A 12,386-nucleotide genomic window follows, 5' to 3' on the forward strand; every position below is an offset into this window, starting at 1 on the left:
TGAGCTTTGTTTCTGTTGACTGTGTGAGGTGAAATGGGCCACAGCTAAGAGAAGGGAGAAGCTTGTTATAATGCACACAAATACAAACAGCGGAATTCACTATGCTTTGAAGAAACATGTTTTTGTTGTAATAGGCTTAGCAAAATGGCCCATTTGGGCAGTTTTCAGAGGATTTGGAAAAGCCAAATAGCTCTCCTCTCTAAGTAAAGAAGTCCGAGATCTGTGTCTCATGAAAAGAAGTGGCTATGGAACAGGAAGGCAGAGGATCAGATTTCGGCCATAGTGTTTCTCTGTTTGATCAGCACATGGTCCAGCTCCGCTGTCTGGGTTTTGTCCTGCCTCGTTCCCTGGCTCCTTCCATGTGGCGTGCTCACTGCCTCCTCCAGGGCCTCCCTGTTTGTGGCCCCCGCCAGCTCTTTGCCTCTCCGATCTCACCCTCCTTTCTAAGGCTCAGTTCAGAGCACACCTTCTCCATGGAGATCTGCTCTCCTGTAACTGTACTGGCAATGTTTACTTAATTATTCTCGAATTACTTCCTGGATACAGCTTTTACCTTCTCAGCTACATAGATCGCAGTCCTCTTGAAGGAAAGGATCATGTCAGAAGTTTCTTTTGTTTCCTTGCCAGTAGTCAGCAAAGGACTGGGTGCTGAGTGGCTGCTGGGTGAACAGTCAGAGATCCTTCTGTTGGCTTGGCCTGAGAGAGCTTCTTCCAATTCATGTGTCTTGAATTAAGGACATGGTCTTATTTAAAAAAAAAAATCCTCGTAAGATCTCATGTTTTCTTACATCTAATGGTAATGAAAATATCTCACCTGAAACCTATGAAAATATGAATTCCTATCAGTGTAATCTCCTTCCTTTTTTAATGAGTGTGTTTTGACGGCAGTCAAGATTTCAGGTCTCACTGGGAATTAACTTTAGTCTCATTCCAGTGTGGCAGTGCCACCGATGAGTCTCTGTGAGAGACGCCTGCCCTGCCATCCCTTCTACAGCTGTGACCCAAAGGGTGTACTAAGTGGTAGCCATGGGGCAACAGTAATTATCCTGTGGTAGAATCTGAAGTTCAGGACTCAGAGGATGCCTTTTGCTCATGACATTTTGTTTCATCTGTGTTATTTAATTAGAGACAGTCTTGTATTATTAAGGACTCTTCCTCTAGAATCAAATGGTGTTTCTTATCCTAAAGTTCAATCCCATAAACACCTATATTCTACAAATACCAATTCCATTTGGTGATCTCAACAATATAAAGATTATTTTCCACTCTCCTGGTTGACTGATCAATCTTACGTAAACCAGCAATTTGAAATCTTTGATGTATTTAAGTCTGAAAAGAGGGTCTTGTTTTTTTTTAATTCAATAAATTTGTTTAAAAATATCTTCCTTTTAAAGTTGTCATGTTATTCCTCACATTTAATTTAAGTATTAATGTGGATTGTTATAGGTATGTGTTTCTGTGTGTATGTAAATGTTATGTGTGTCTATGTATGCATGTAATGTCTATTATCATAATGAAATTTTAAAACAATGCCTCTCATTCATTAAATAAATACTTATGAAGTGCCTGGAGGTGCCACTTATCTATGTAGGTACTAGAAGGGAATACGCAAAAAGCCATGCCTTACATTAGGGTAGTGGGGAATACAGATAATAACTCACATTCAGGAAGGGAAAGCAGGACTATAGGAATAGTTAAAAACATCAGTGGAACACACTAGAGAAAACAGAAAAATGTAAACCTAAACCAATAAAAATATTAGAAGAAACTTCAGGAGACTGAATTTCCAACCCAGAGATTAAAGCAAAGAGCGATATATCTGAACATGACATTTTGTTTCATCTGTGTTATTTAATTAGAGACAGTCTTGTCTTTTGTTTGTTTGTTTGTTTGTTTGTTTAGTTGAAGTTTGAGGTTGATAGGAAGGTCAAGGAATAAGAGGGTGACTTTTAAATAAAGACCTGAAAGAAGTGAAGGAAGGAGCCCCATGGATATTTGGGGGATGAGCATTCTAGGCTGAAGCAGAGCAAGTGCAAAGATCCTGGGGCAGAGGGCTAGATATATTTCAGAATAACGAGGGGGGGAGTGTGGCTGAAGCAAAAATATTCGACTGAGAGGGACTAGTCACATATGAGGTTAGAAAGGTAATGAGCCCAAGTCTGTAGGACTAGTCTTAAAAGCTGTCATCAGGACTCTTACTCTTAGTGAGATGTAAGTCTCCACTGGTTTAGAGCAGTGATATCAATTACTATTATTACATCTGTTTTATAGGAGGGGAGACTCTTACTTGAAAAAAGGAGACACAAAACTTGAAAAATGCTCTCATTCTGGAATTATTGAGAATATAATTCTATTGTATTTTTCTAGGGAGAAATATTTTAATACTTGTTCACGCATAGCAGAAAGAGTGCCTATACTTATTTTGTGGATTTTTTATTAGGAAAGCCTCTTCACATTTCAGTAGCAGAAGGCCAGCACAGGGAATGGGGAGAGTGTTGGGTTTGGAGTTTTCTATTGTTTGGGGATCTTGCTTCACTTCTACTGGCTTCCCTTTACCGAGAGCTCACTAAGGCCAGGCACTGTGATAAGACTTTTACATGCCCTGTCTCACTTAATTCTCACAACAGCCATATCAGATAGGTACTATTATTCCAACTGTATAGATGTTTAAATGAAGAAACTTTGGGTTAGGTAATTTAAATAACTTGCCCAAAGTCCTATTGCTAATAAGGGAAGGTGCCCTCATTTAAATACACTAGATGTACAGTGGCTTCTGACACCAAAGACAGGGTATAACCCTTACATCCTTCATCACTGTGGCCAAGGGAGGCGTTCTGATAGACTGGGAGCCTTTGCAGATGTCCCCGATTGGGCTTGTTCCACTCAGATGGAGCTGGGAGTCTCCTTGTTTCAGGGCCTTTATTGTTGAAAGGTTAGGTTTTTATTTTATACTTGCTTAAAGAGAGTCTAAAAATAATAAGAAAGTTTTTTTTTTTTCTCCCTCTTTGTGTCTCCCTCTACCCTTCTTTTCCTGGGACCATCTGTACCCCACTTCCCTCCTCTGTCACTAATGGTAATTACCTGTGTGTATGTGCCATGACTTTCTCTGAGTTTGTATATAAACATAGATATTTCCTTTGCTTTAAAAAATGGGATCACACTGTATAGACTTCTCTGCATGTTGTCACTTGACACTCAGGGAAAAACCTCCCTCCAGTTCAGTTAATCTTCAACCATTTCCCTATTAAAGGCATTTTCTTTGTTTCCAATTCTTTGTGTTTCTGTAAAATACCTATTACCTACTGATGCTTTTATTTCTGAGACTGATTCCCAGGAATAGGATTCCTGGGACTAGGGTATATACAATTTTTAATTTTTATAGATCTGTCTAGGTTACTTTCAGAAAGTTCTTTAACAACTGACATTTCCAGCAGCTGGTTATTAAATGTAACCATTTTTCTGAATCCTCACCAAAAGTAGGTGCTACTTCTTTGTTTAATTTTTTTTCTAATCTGATGGACATAAACTGTCTCATGGAATTTACATTTTCCTGTCTGCTAGGGAGGCTGAACATCTTTTAATAAGTTTATTGGGCATTAGAATGTACTCTTATGTGAAATGGCTATTCAAATGGTTTGTACCTCTATTGGATAATACTTTTTAATTGAGGTGAAATTCACGTAACATAAAAATGCCATTTTAAAACAAACAATTCATTGGCATTTAGTACATTCACAGTGTTGCATGACCACATCTCTATCTAGTTCCGAAATATTTTTATTGCCCCAAAGGAAAACCCCATACCTATTAAGCAATTATTCCACATTTCCTTCCTCCACCTCCAGCCTCTGGCAACCACCAAGCTGCTTTCTGTCTCTGTGGATTTACCTATTCTGGATATTTCCTATAAATGGAATCATGCAGTATGTGACCTTCGTGTCTGGCTTCTTTCATGTAGCATAATGTTTTCAAGGTGCATCAGCGTGGGTGGTACATCTTTTTGTTATCAATCTGAAAAGCTGCTTGTGGATTCTAGATTTAAAAATTTTTATATCATTTGGATTGCAGAATCATCCTTGCTATATTATCTGCCAATAAATTTTGTTTGTTGAATCATTTGTCCTACAAAATGTAGTACTTTTTACATGTTCAGATATATCTCTCTTTGCTTTCATCTCTGGGTTGGAAATTCAGTCTCCTGGAGTTTCTTCCAAAATTTTTATTGGTTTAGGTTTACATTTAAATTTTTAAGCAAAAAATTTTAGTTTGTGAGGTTTTTCTGTCAGAGAGATAACCACTGGTATCATTGTTACGTTTTAATAAATTATCCTTTCTTTACTTGATTGAAATCTCATCTTTCTGTATATTAAATTCTTGCTGTTGACTTTTTCTGTTTCCTCTAATGTGTTCCACTAATGTTTTTGACTATTCCTATGCCAGTACCATACTATTTTTATTACAGTGGTTTATATTGTTTTTAATTTTCCTTCTCTGTTATTTTTTTTTCAGCGTTTATATTAACATACCTAATTTTTTGATTGTATGCAAGAAAAAAATTTTTTTTTTCAGTTTTGGATCTTAAAAGCAGTAAATTTAAGAATTCATTCTGAAATAAGTGGCTAGATAATTTTGTCGTATTTCTGTTGCTAAATCTGTAAATTTTAATCCCGATCAGCAAGGAAAAAATTGCTCCTTGACTGGCTCCTTTGTAAGGAAAATACAGAGATAAGCCCCTTCCCCTCAAGTCTTATATAAATCACGAGTATTTAACAATCAGACCCGCCACCACTATCTGTGAATGTGTTTGAATGCAAGTACCGAGTGATGCACAAGCTTTCCCAGGAGAAGCTGTGTGTAATTTGCTTATTAGCAATTCCTTACAGAGCCTGTCACCATGCATAACTTTTGTTCCTTGATTATTAAAGACCATTGAACCCCTCATTCATGAAGTATTTGTCGGCAACCATTGTGTACCCATTACTGGGTAAAATCTAGAAAAGAAGACAGTACTTGTTCCAGCTTTAAAAAACAAAGATAACTTCTACTTCACTGAAAGAAGACGCAATTGCTACCCTTAGGAAAATCACAGCACAGTTGGGGAAATATAAATATTTATAATTTTATCTAAATACATCTTCAAATCAACATTTATACACACATATACACACATCTCCCATGAATAGCTTACATTTGTATAATATAGCTCTTTCTAGTTTAGAAAGTGTTTTCATCAAAATTGTTTTATGAGAATGTCCCTACAACATTGTGAACATGTCCAGTAGCTTTTGTACTCCCAACTTACCGGTATTCTAAATAAGATGTTTGAGCTAAACAAGGGCAAGTTCCTTCCAGAGGAGATGGTTTCGTTCCTGCCGTTTTTGGCGCTGGTTTATTCTTCAGTGGAGCCATACTTGGATCCCAGCACCAAAACTATAGAACATCTTTTTCCCCCAGAAGTGGGGCTATTCAACTGTTCAGTGGGCACTTTTATTACGTAACATGGCTTGTTTGAGGGGCTAGAGATTCAGTAGAAAACAAGACCTCCATGGTCACTGCCCTGATAAACAGTGCGTTTTTGAGGGGAGGGGCATGTAGGGAAGGAAGGCAGGAGCAATGGACATAGAAACAGAGAACTAGAATTCCGGTAATTATACAGCATCTGGGTATATGGCACACATAGGATTTGATCCCACGTAGGTGGATAGCAAGATGCACTTTTCTAAGAAAGTGACTGTCAAGCTGAGTATGTGATTGAAAACACTGAAGAGGGAAAACCTTAGGGCAGGAAGGAGAAGAGAACATTGAAGGATCAGAAAAAAAGGTGGGAAAAGTTGGAATATGAATAGCAAAGTTGGACTGTAATAAAGCCAGAGAGTGAGTTGGGCCAAGATTCTGCAGGGCTTAGAGGTCAATGTGAAGGGTTTTGGAAGTTCTCCCTGGAGCAGCAAGAAGCTTCAGAGAGCCTTGATTGTTTAGGAGTGCTCTGACTGGTCCCGAGTAGGGTATAAGAAGAGAGGCCAGTTTAAAGCCTCCTGAGAAGTTCAGGTAAGAAATGAGGGTGACGTGGACTGGGGTATTGGTAGTGGAGATGGACAGAAGAGAACAGATTTGAGAAGCATTTAGGAAATAGAATACACAGGTGTTGGTAATTGATTGATTGTGTGGAGAAGATGTCAAGAGTATCTTCTGAGCTTTGATGGGATTGGGCAGAAGATTATATCAATTTAAAATAACAATTGGATCAAAGGTTCTTGAAAATTATTTGGATTCTTTCTTCATTGGTGCAAAAGGGGGAAAAAAAAGAATGTGCCCTTGTAGGAATTAAACCCATAATGACACACCAAACATTTGCTTTAACTAAAGAAGGCTACAGTTGTACAGAGCTGAAGTGCATATGATACACTACTGATAATAAAACTGAGGTCCTGCCCTCTATAAAAGTTAAAGTAATTATTATACACTTGCATGTCCACTCATGTTATTTATTATTTTCTATTTAAAACCATTATTTTTATTGCAAAAGAGGCATAATTTTACTCTCAGCCTATAAGCCTTACTATAACTTATCTGTATCTTCTAAGCACGGAGCCATTTTTGTCCCTTTAATAAGTGTAGTAATTTACATTGGCTAATGGTATAACTATGATAATTAGCATCATGTAGTTGTGTTCTTAACCACTGCCTTATTACAACAATTTTAAATCTTGTTATTTTTTCCTGGTGGAGCAGAGCTTATGATTATCCATAATTTTTTTTAACTATGTATAAAAAAAAAAAAACTTTTGCTTGCTTTATTTTACTTCTGGCTCAATTCAGTCAGTAAAACTGTACATGTAGTTTGGAGATTTTAATCACTATGTATTGGATGAAATTGGATACCGTGTGCTTTTTTCCTTGGTTTTAGGTTTACTTAGGTTTTCTTCCTAAATCTTTTACTTCCAAGCAAGTACATGGTGAAAGGGAATTTTTTTTTTCAACTACCCTGTGGTAGATAGCTGCAGAAAGGAGAATTTGGTGTTAATGATTAAAATTCTGAATAAATGTTACAGTAAACTCTGTCATTTGGAATGATTATAAAATAAAATGCTTTGTTTAACCAAAAGTTCATATGTATATTCCATATATAATTTGTAGATGGTTAATTCGCTAACAATCAGAGCCAAATTAACTTCCCCTAAAACTGAAACAAAATTTGATTATACTTTGGCCTTTCAGAAGTCAGAAGATGTCTCAGGATCTCAGGGTTTCCTGTGGTCTGATGGGGCCTGTAGGTGGGAATGTCCCATCATTTCAGGCTCCTTGAGGCTTACTCTATACAGTTGCAGAAGTCCTTGGTAATAGAACATTTTGAGTATTCAGAAAAGATACCTTTGCTCAATATGTCAGATCTTTGTTACCTATTTCCAAGATATAGCAAATTCTCAACTTTAAAAATGTATATTCTTTTTTTTGTGCGTGGGACGAGTTTTCCGTTTACAGGTCTGTGGGGTTTATTACAATCCCTCACCCTACAAACTGCAGGGAAGCCTGTGAGCTCTGACTCCTGCCCACAGTCACATCGCATAGTGACACTGCCAGGCTCTGGATGCAGACTGTCCAAGGAAGGTGCCAAAGTCCAAACCTGCAGCTCCTGCCCTGCCATCAGGGTCTCAGTGTCCTTTGTATATATATTTTTTATTGACATGTAGTCAGTATACAATGTTGTGTGAATTTCTGGTGTACAGCATAATGCTTCAGTCATGCATGAGCATACATATATATTAATTTTCATATTCTTTTTCACCGTAAGTTACTACAAGATATTGAATATAGTTCCCTGTGCTATACAGTATGAACTTATTGTTTATCTATTTTATATATAGTAGTTAGTATCTGCAAATCTGAAACTCCCAACTTATCCCTTCCCACCCTCTTCCCCCCCGGTAACCATAAGTTTGTTTTCTGTGTCTGTGAGTCTGTTTCTGTTTTGTAAATAAGTTCGTTTTTATTAAATGCATATTCTAAAGACATAAAGTGTGAAGGCTAGCAAGGCCAAGTCTAGAAGGTGAAAGATAGTTAAAATAATTTAAGTGTGAGGTTTTAGGTTCTTATTTTATTTAAAAGCTAATAATCTGGATCCTAACTTACCAAAACTGTTAATTAATTAAGTGGATTTGTTTTTCAACACCGGCCTTTCCCACCTTAGTGCTGAGGTTGTTCAAGTTCAAATCAGTCCTGTCCTCTCCCTGCTGCCCCAGATCACCAATGATCAGAATACCTTTGAAGGTTGCCAATTATGAAAAAACATTAGATTACCTTCAGTTTACTCTATCCAAGTTAACCAGAAAACCTATTAATCAAATACTTTGGATATTTCCAATTTTGACAGCTTTATTTAATTTGGAGAATTTGTTAAAAGGAACAAACACAAGCAAAACATTTGTTTTAAAAACTTACAAAATTCAGAAGAATATGATACTTTTCTCTTTTTTAGTTATTTAGAGGAAAAGTATGTTCCTCTTCTCTTCGACTCATGAAACTTGACCTAACATGGATATTACAGGGACAGGAACAAAGGTCCTTGCTGTATGACTCTTTTGGTGTGAATTGTGTCAATCTGGGTGACTTTTTAATGACTTTTTTTAATTGGGTGAGATTTTACATAGATCAAATAATTGCATCCATTTTCTTCATTGTTTATCTCCCAGATGTTGCTTAATAAAAGGTTAGTACAAATGCTATTAACTGCAAGAAAGAAGCAATGTATGTGAAACACCTTTGCAAACTGTAAAGTGCTCACGGATAAATAATAATGAGAATATGATAACAGTGGGTATTTTGAACAAGGCTGAAAGTTGACTATTCCTAACCACTGACTGGGAACCAGGGAAGCAACTTTCCTGGAGGAGACTTTCTAGTACTTGAGCTTCTGCATTAATTTGAATTTGCTCATCTGCTCTGCTGAGATTTTGCACACTGTTTGGCCTGTTTCACTCTCTAATGACAGGCCGGGTGCATTTTGATGGAGAACTTGCCAAATATGTCAAATTTCAGACCAACAGGAAGCCAGCCATCTCTGTCTCGGAGACATCCTTTCTACATGTTGATTTCATTTATTTCACCTCCTTCTACAAGGCCCAGCTCCAGGCTGATTTCTCTCAGAAATTCTTCACTATTGTAACGTAAAAGGCCATTGCCTCAGTGGTTCTTAATATTTGAGCTCTTATTTTGACAACAAATTTATCGTCAATGTTGTGGCATCTCTTCTTTCCAGAAGCAACTTCTGGAATCTTTACTTGGGCCCATGTATTTTCAGATGAATTTCACGTGTGTGCATCTTATATTCCCTTTCATAGTATAAAACTATCATATATAGTCTAGTATGGTTTTGACACTCAAAACCGTACCATATATTTCTTTGTATGCTTCACAGCACTTAGGATCCATGAAAATAACTGATCAACATCGTTTTTGTTGATTTGATTTTGATACCAAAGAGATAGTCATAAAACTTCTTGTGCTTAGATATTATATTCATTTATTTATTTTTTCACAAAAGAGGTTAACTTTTTGTAAAAAGAACTGTGCCTAATATCGGTAAAAATACAAAAGCTTTTTTTTTTTTTTTTTTTTACAGTTCTGTCTATGATCGCTTTCCAGGTTGATCGAGGAGGATACTTTGTAGGTGGGCTTCACAGGGTCCTTGAACTTCCTGAAATTATATGAATAATATTGTGTACCTGGAGACTTGTTTTCCTCTTGTAAGGAAGCAGTCTAAAATTTTGATCAGATTCTCAAAGTGACTCAAAGATACCTGAGAGTCAGTAGGTTAGAAAGTACTGCACAGCTGGGTCTAGACTCTAGATGGATAGACTGGAGTGCTCAGTAACAAAGCTGGGGTCAAAGGCTTTTTTGTTTGAATATTGGCAGTACTACCAAACTGGGTTGGTCTATGTGTTATTTTTCACTCTTACTTTACATGCAACATCAATGCATTTATAAAAATACTCAATACATAAAAACCCACATTTATAAATAGGGTGATGTTCACTTTAAGTGATTAGGTCAGATTTTGTTTAATGAGCCTTCCCAGACATTTAAATTACCTCATTTATGTGTCAGTTTTCAGAAACACATGTTCTTTGCTCTGAACAATGTATATCAGGAATCCTTAACTTTGCAATGGAATAAGCAAGCCCATAAACATGCTGCATCTTTCTGTGGAGCAGATACAACTTTAAAATGTGACCCTTACAGAAGTGAAAGTGTTTTTTGATGTGTTTGTTGTTTTTTAATTCTATATGAGCCCTCATATTGGACACAGCACTGGACTCACAATTGGTGGATGAGTAAAATCTCTATGTGGATTGAATAACTCTTCCATGTATTAGTCACATAGATGATTCTTCTAAAATTGCATCCTCTAAGTTCCTTGACCTCCTTTCCCACAGCAATCTTGTTTTCCACCTTGCCTTCCCTAAGAGGACACCCTGGACCTTGTCAAAGTCACCAACAAGCTCCATGTTGTGGCCTCCTAAAATGCACCCCCCACTCGTGCCCTTCTCTCTGCCATTTGATATTGTCCTTGACCCCACAACTAGGATAGTCCTATTAAAAAGCAGATTGCCTCATGTTACTTCTCTGCTCGAAGCCCTCCAAAACCTTCCGATCTTCTCAGAGTAACATCAAATTCCTTACTGTGACCGCAAGTCCCTACATGACCTTGCTGCCTCCAAGCCCCTGCTCTCCCCTGCTGGCCTCACCGTCGACGCTCTTGCTCCTTGTCCACCCTGCCCTGGCCAGACTGACGCCTGTGCTGGTTCTCAGTGCCTAAATCTAGTCCTGCTCCGGGATTTTGTTTTTGTTGTTCCCCATGCTGTGACTGCTCTTTCCAGAGATTTCCAGAGCAAGATCCACATCATCTTATTTAAGGTCCCCTCCTTCCCCAACTACCCTATTTAAAATATCCTATGTTCACTTTGGCAGCACATAGACTAACGTTGGAACGAAACAGAGATTAGCTTGGCCTGAGCAAGGATGACATGAAAATTCATGAAGTGTTCCATACTTTTTTTTTTAGAGAGTAATAACCTACATAGACTCACTTTCTCTTTTACCCCAGCTTTATTGTTCTCCATGTCGCTTATCACCATCTGACATATTATTTAGGTTGAACCACATGAAATTGTAGATAATGGCCATTTTTGTCCTACAAAAAATGTCAGTGCATAGCATTCAGGCTAATTCATATTTCCTGTTTATTGTAAGCTCTGTGCTAGAAGAGACTTTTTCAAAACAGAAGTTCATTCTTGTAGCCCCAGCTCCTGCATAGTGCTTAGTACGTAATGAATGCTCAATCTGCAGAATAAAATCAGCGAGACAACAATACTTCTAAGGTACCTACGGTGTGCTACTCATGTTTCTATCCATGTATCCAATCTCTTTTTTGTTTTATCTCTTCATATGAAAATAAGTCGCCATCTTTTTCAGCCAGGAGCTAAATTAGTATGCAACTGGGATGATTCAAGGGGAACAGAGTAACTATTTGAAAGAAGGATGCAATATAAATCTAATATATGTATATATATTTATATCATGTTTATTCCACTAATTATGCTTCATTTTTACCAAGACCATGACTATAAATTCTGATTTTTATGTCCTGAGTACATTTCATCTGAGTAGATGAGAGGCCTGCTAGAAGGGCAAACCTAACATGGAATTAAACTATTGCTTCAAATAATTGACAAAGTGATATTTCACTCCAAAGAAATATTGATTAGATTTGAAAGGAAAGGCTTTGGGATCATGAAAAGTCTGAGTATTGGGGGGGAGGGGGTGATGCCTTCTTGCAATTTTGCAGTAAGCACATGCTTTGAAAACGGAGGCTGTTTGGAAAGGACGAGAAAACCTTTAACAGTGAAGTTCAGCCACAAAAATGAAGTCGGAGACCGGGCGTGCAGGCACATTCTCACCAGTCGTAATTTTAGGAAGGTATATAAAGATGTGATCAGGAACACTCAAATGTAGGCTGAGGAAAAATAATTGAATTGGGAAACATATTTTTTTAAAACCACAAAAATTACAGCATCTTGTAAAGTAGTTAAAATCGCTCCATCCATTCTTTGAACAAGTTCACTGAGGCAGAGGAACAAGCAGCCCATTTCCAGGAGCGCCGCACATGCTGGGGGGCAGATCCGGGATGAGAGCCCAACAGTCCCATCTTCCTGTCTCATCTTTTGTATTCACAATATTGCAATCTGTTTCCTAGAGGATGATTAATGTGTAAAACCGAGTGCTTTAATTTTACTGCAGGAAAAAGTAATGCAGAAAGAGCATGGGCTGTGATGGAGACAAAATTTGTCTAAACAAAGATATCTTTGGTTAATTAGTAAAATGGCAAAGAC

General features: G+C 37.5%; 1 long non-coding RNA gene and 1 pseudogene across 1 annotated transcript in view; both read left to right on the forward strand.

The window, feature by feature from the left end:
* The window catches only part of LOC123615917 (uncharacterized), a 489,917-nt gene that overhangs the window by 67,943 nt on the left and 409,588 nt on the right, over positions 1-12,386 (forward strand). The window lies entirely within an intron of this gene.
* On the forward strand, positions 10,952-11,051 carry LOC123615940 (U6 spliceosomal RNA; annotated as a pseudogene).

This window comes from Camelus bactrianus, chromosome 15 (assembly GCF_048773025.1).
Source record: "Camelus bactrianus isolate YW-2024 breed Bactrian camel chromosome 15, ASM4877302v1, whole genome shotgun sequence".
Classification (NCBI taxonomy): domain Eukaryota; kingdom Metazoa; phylum Chordata; class Mammalia; order Artiodactyla; family Camelidae; genus Camelus; species Camelus bactrianus.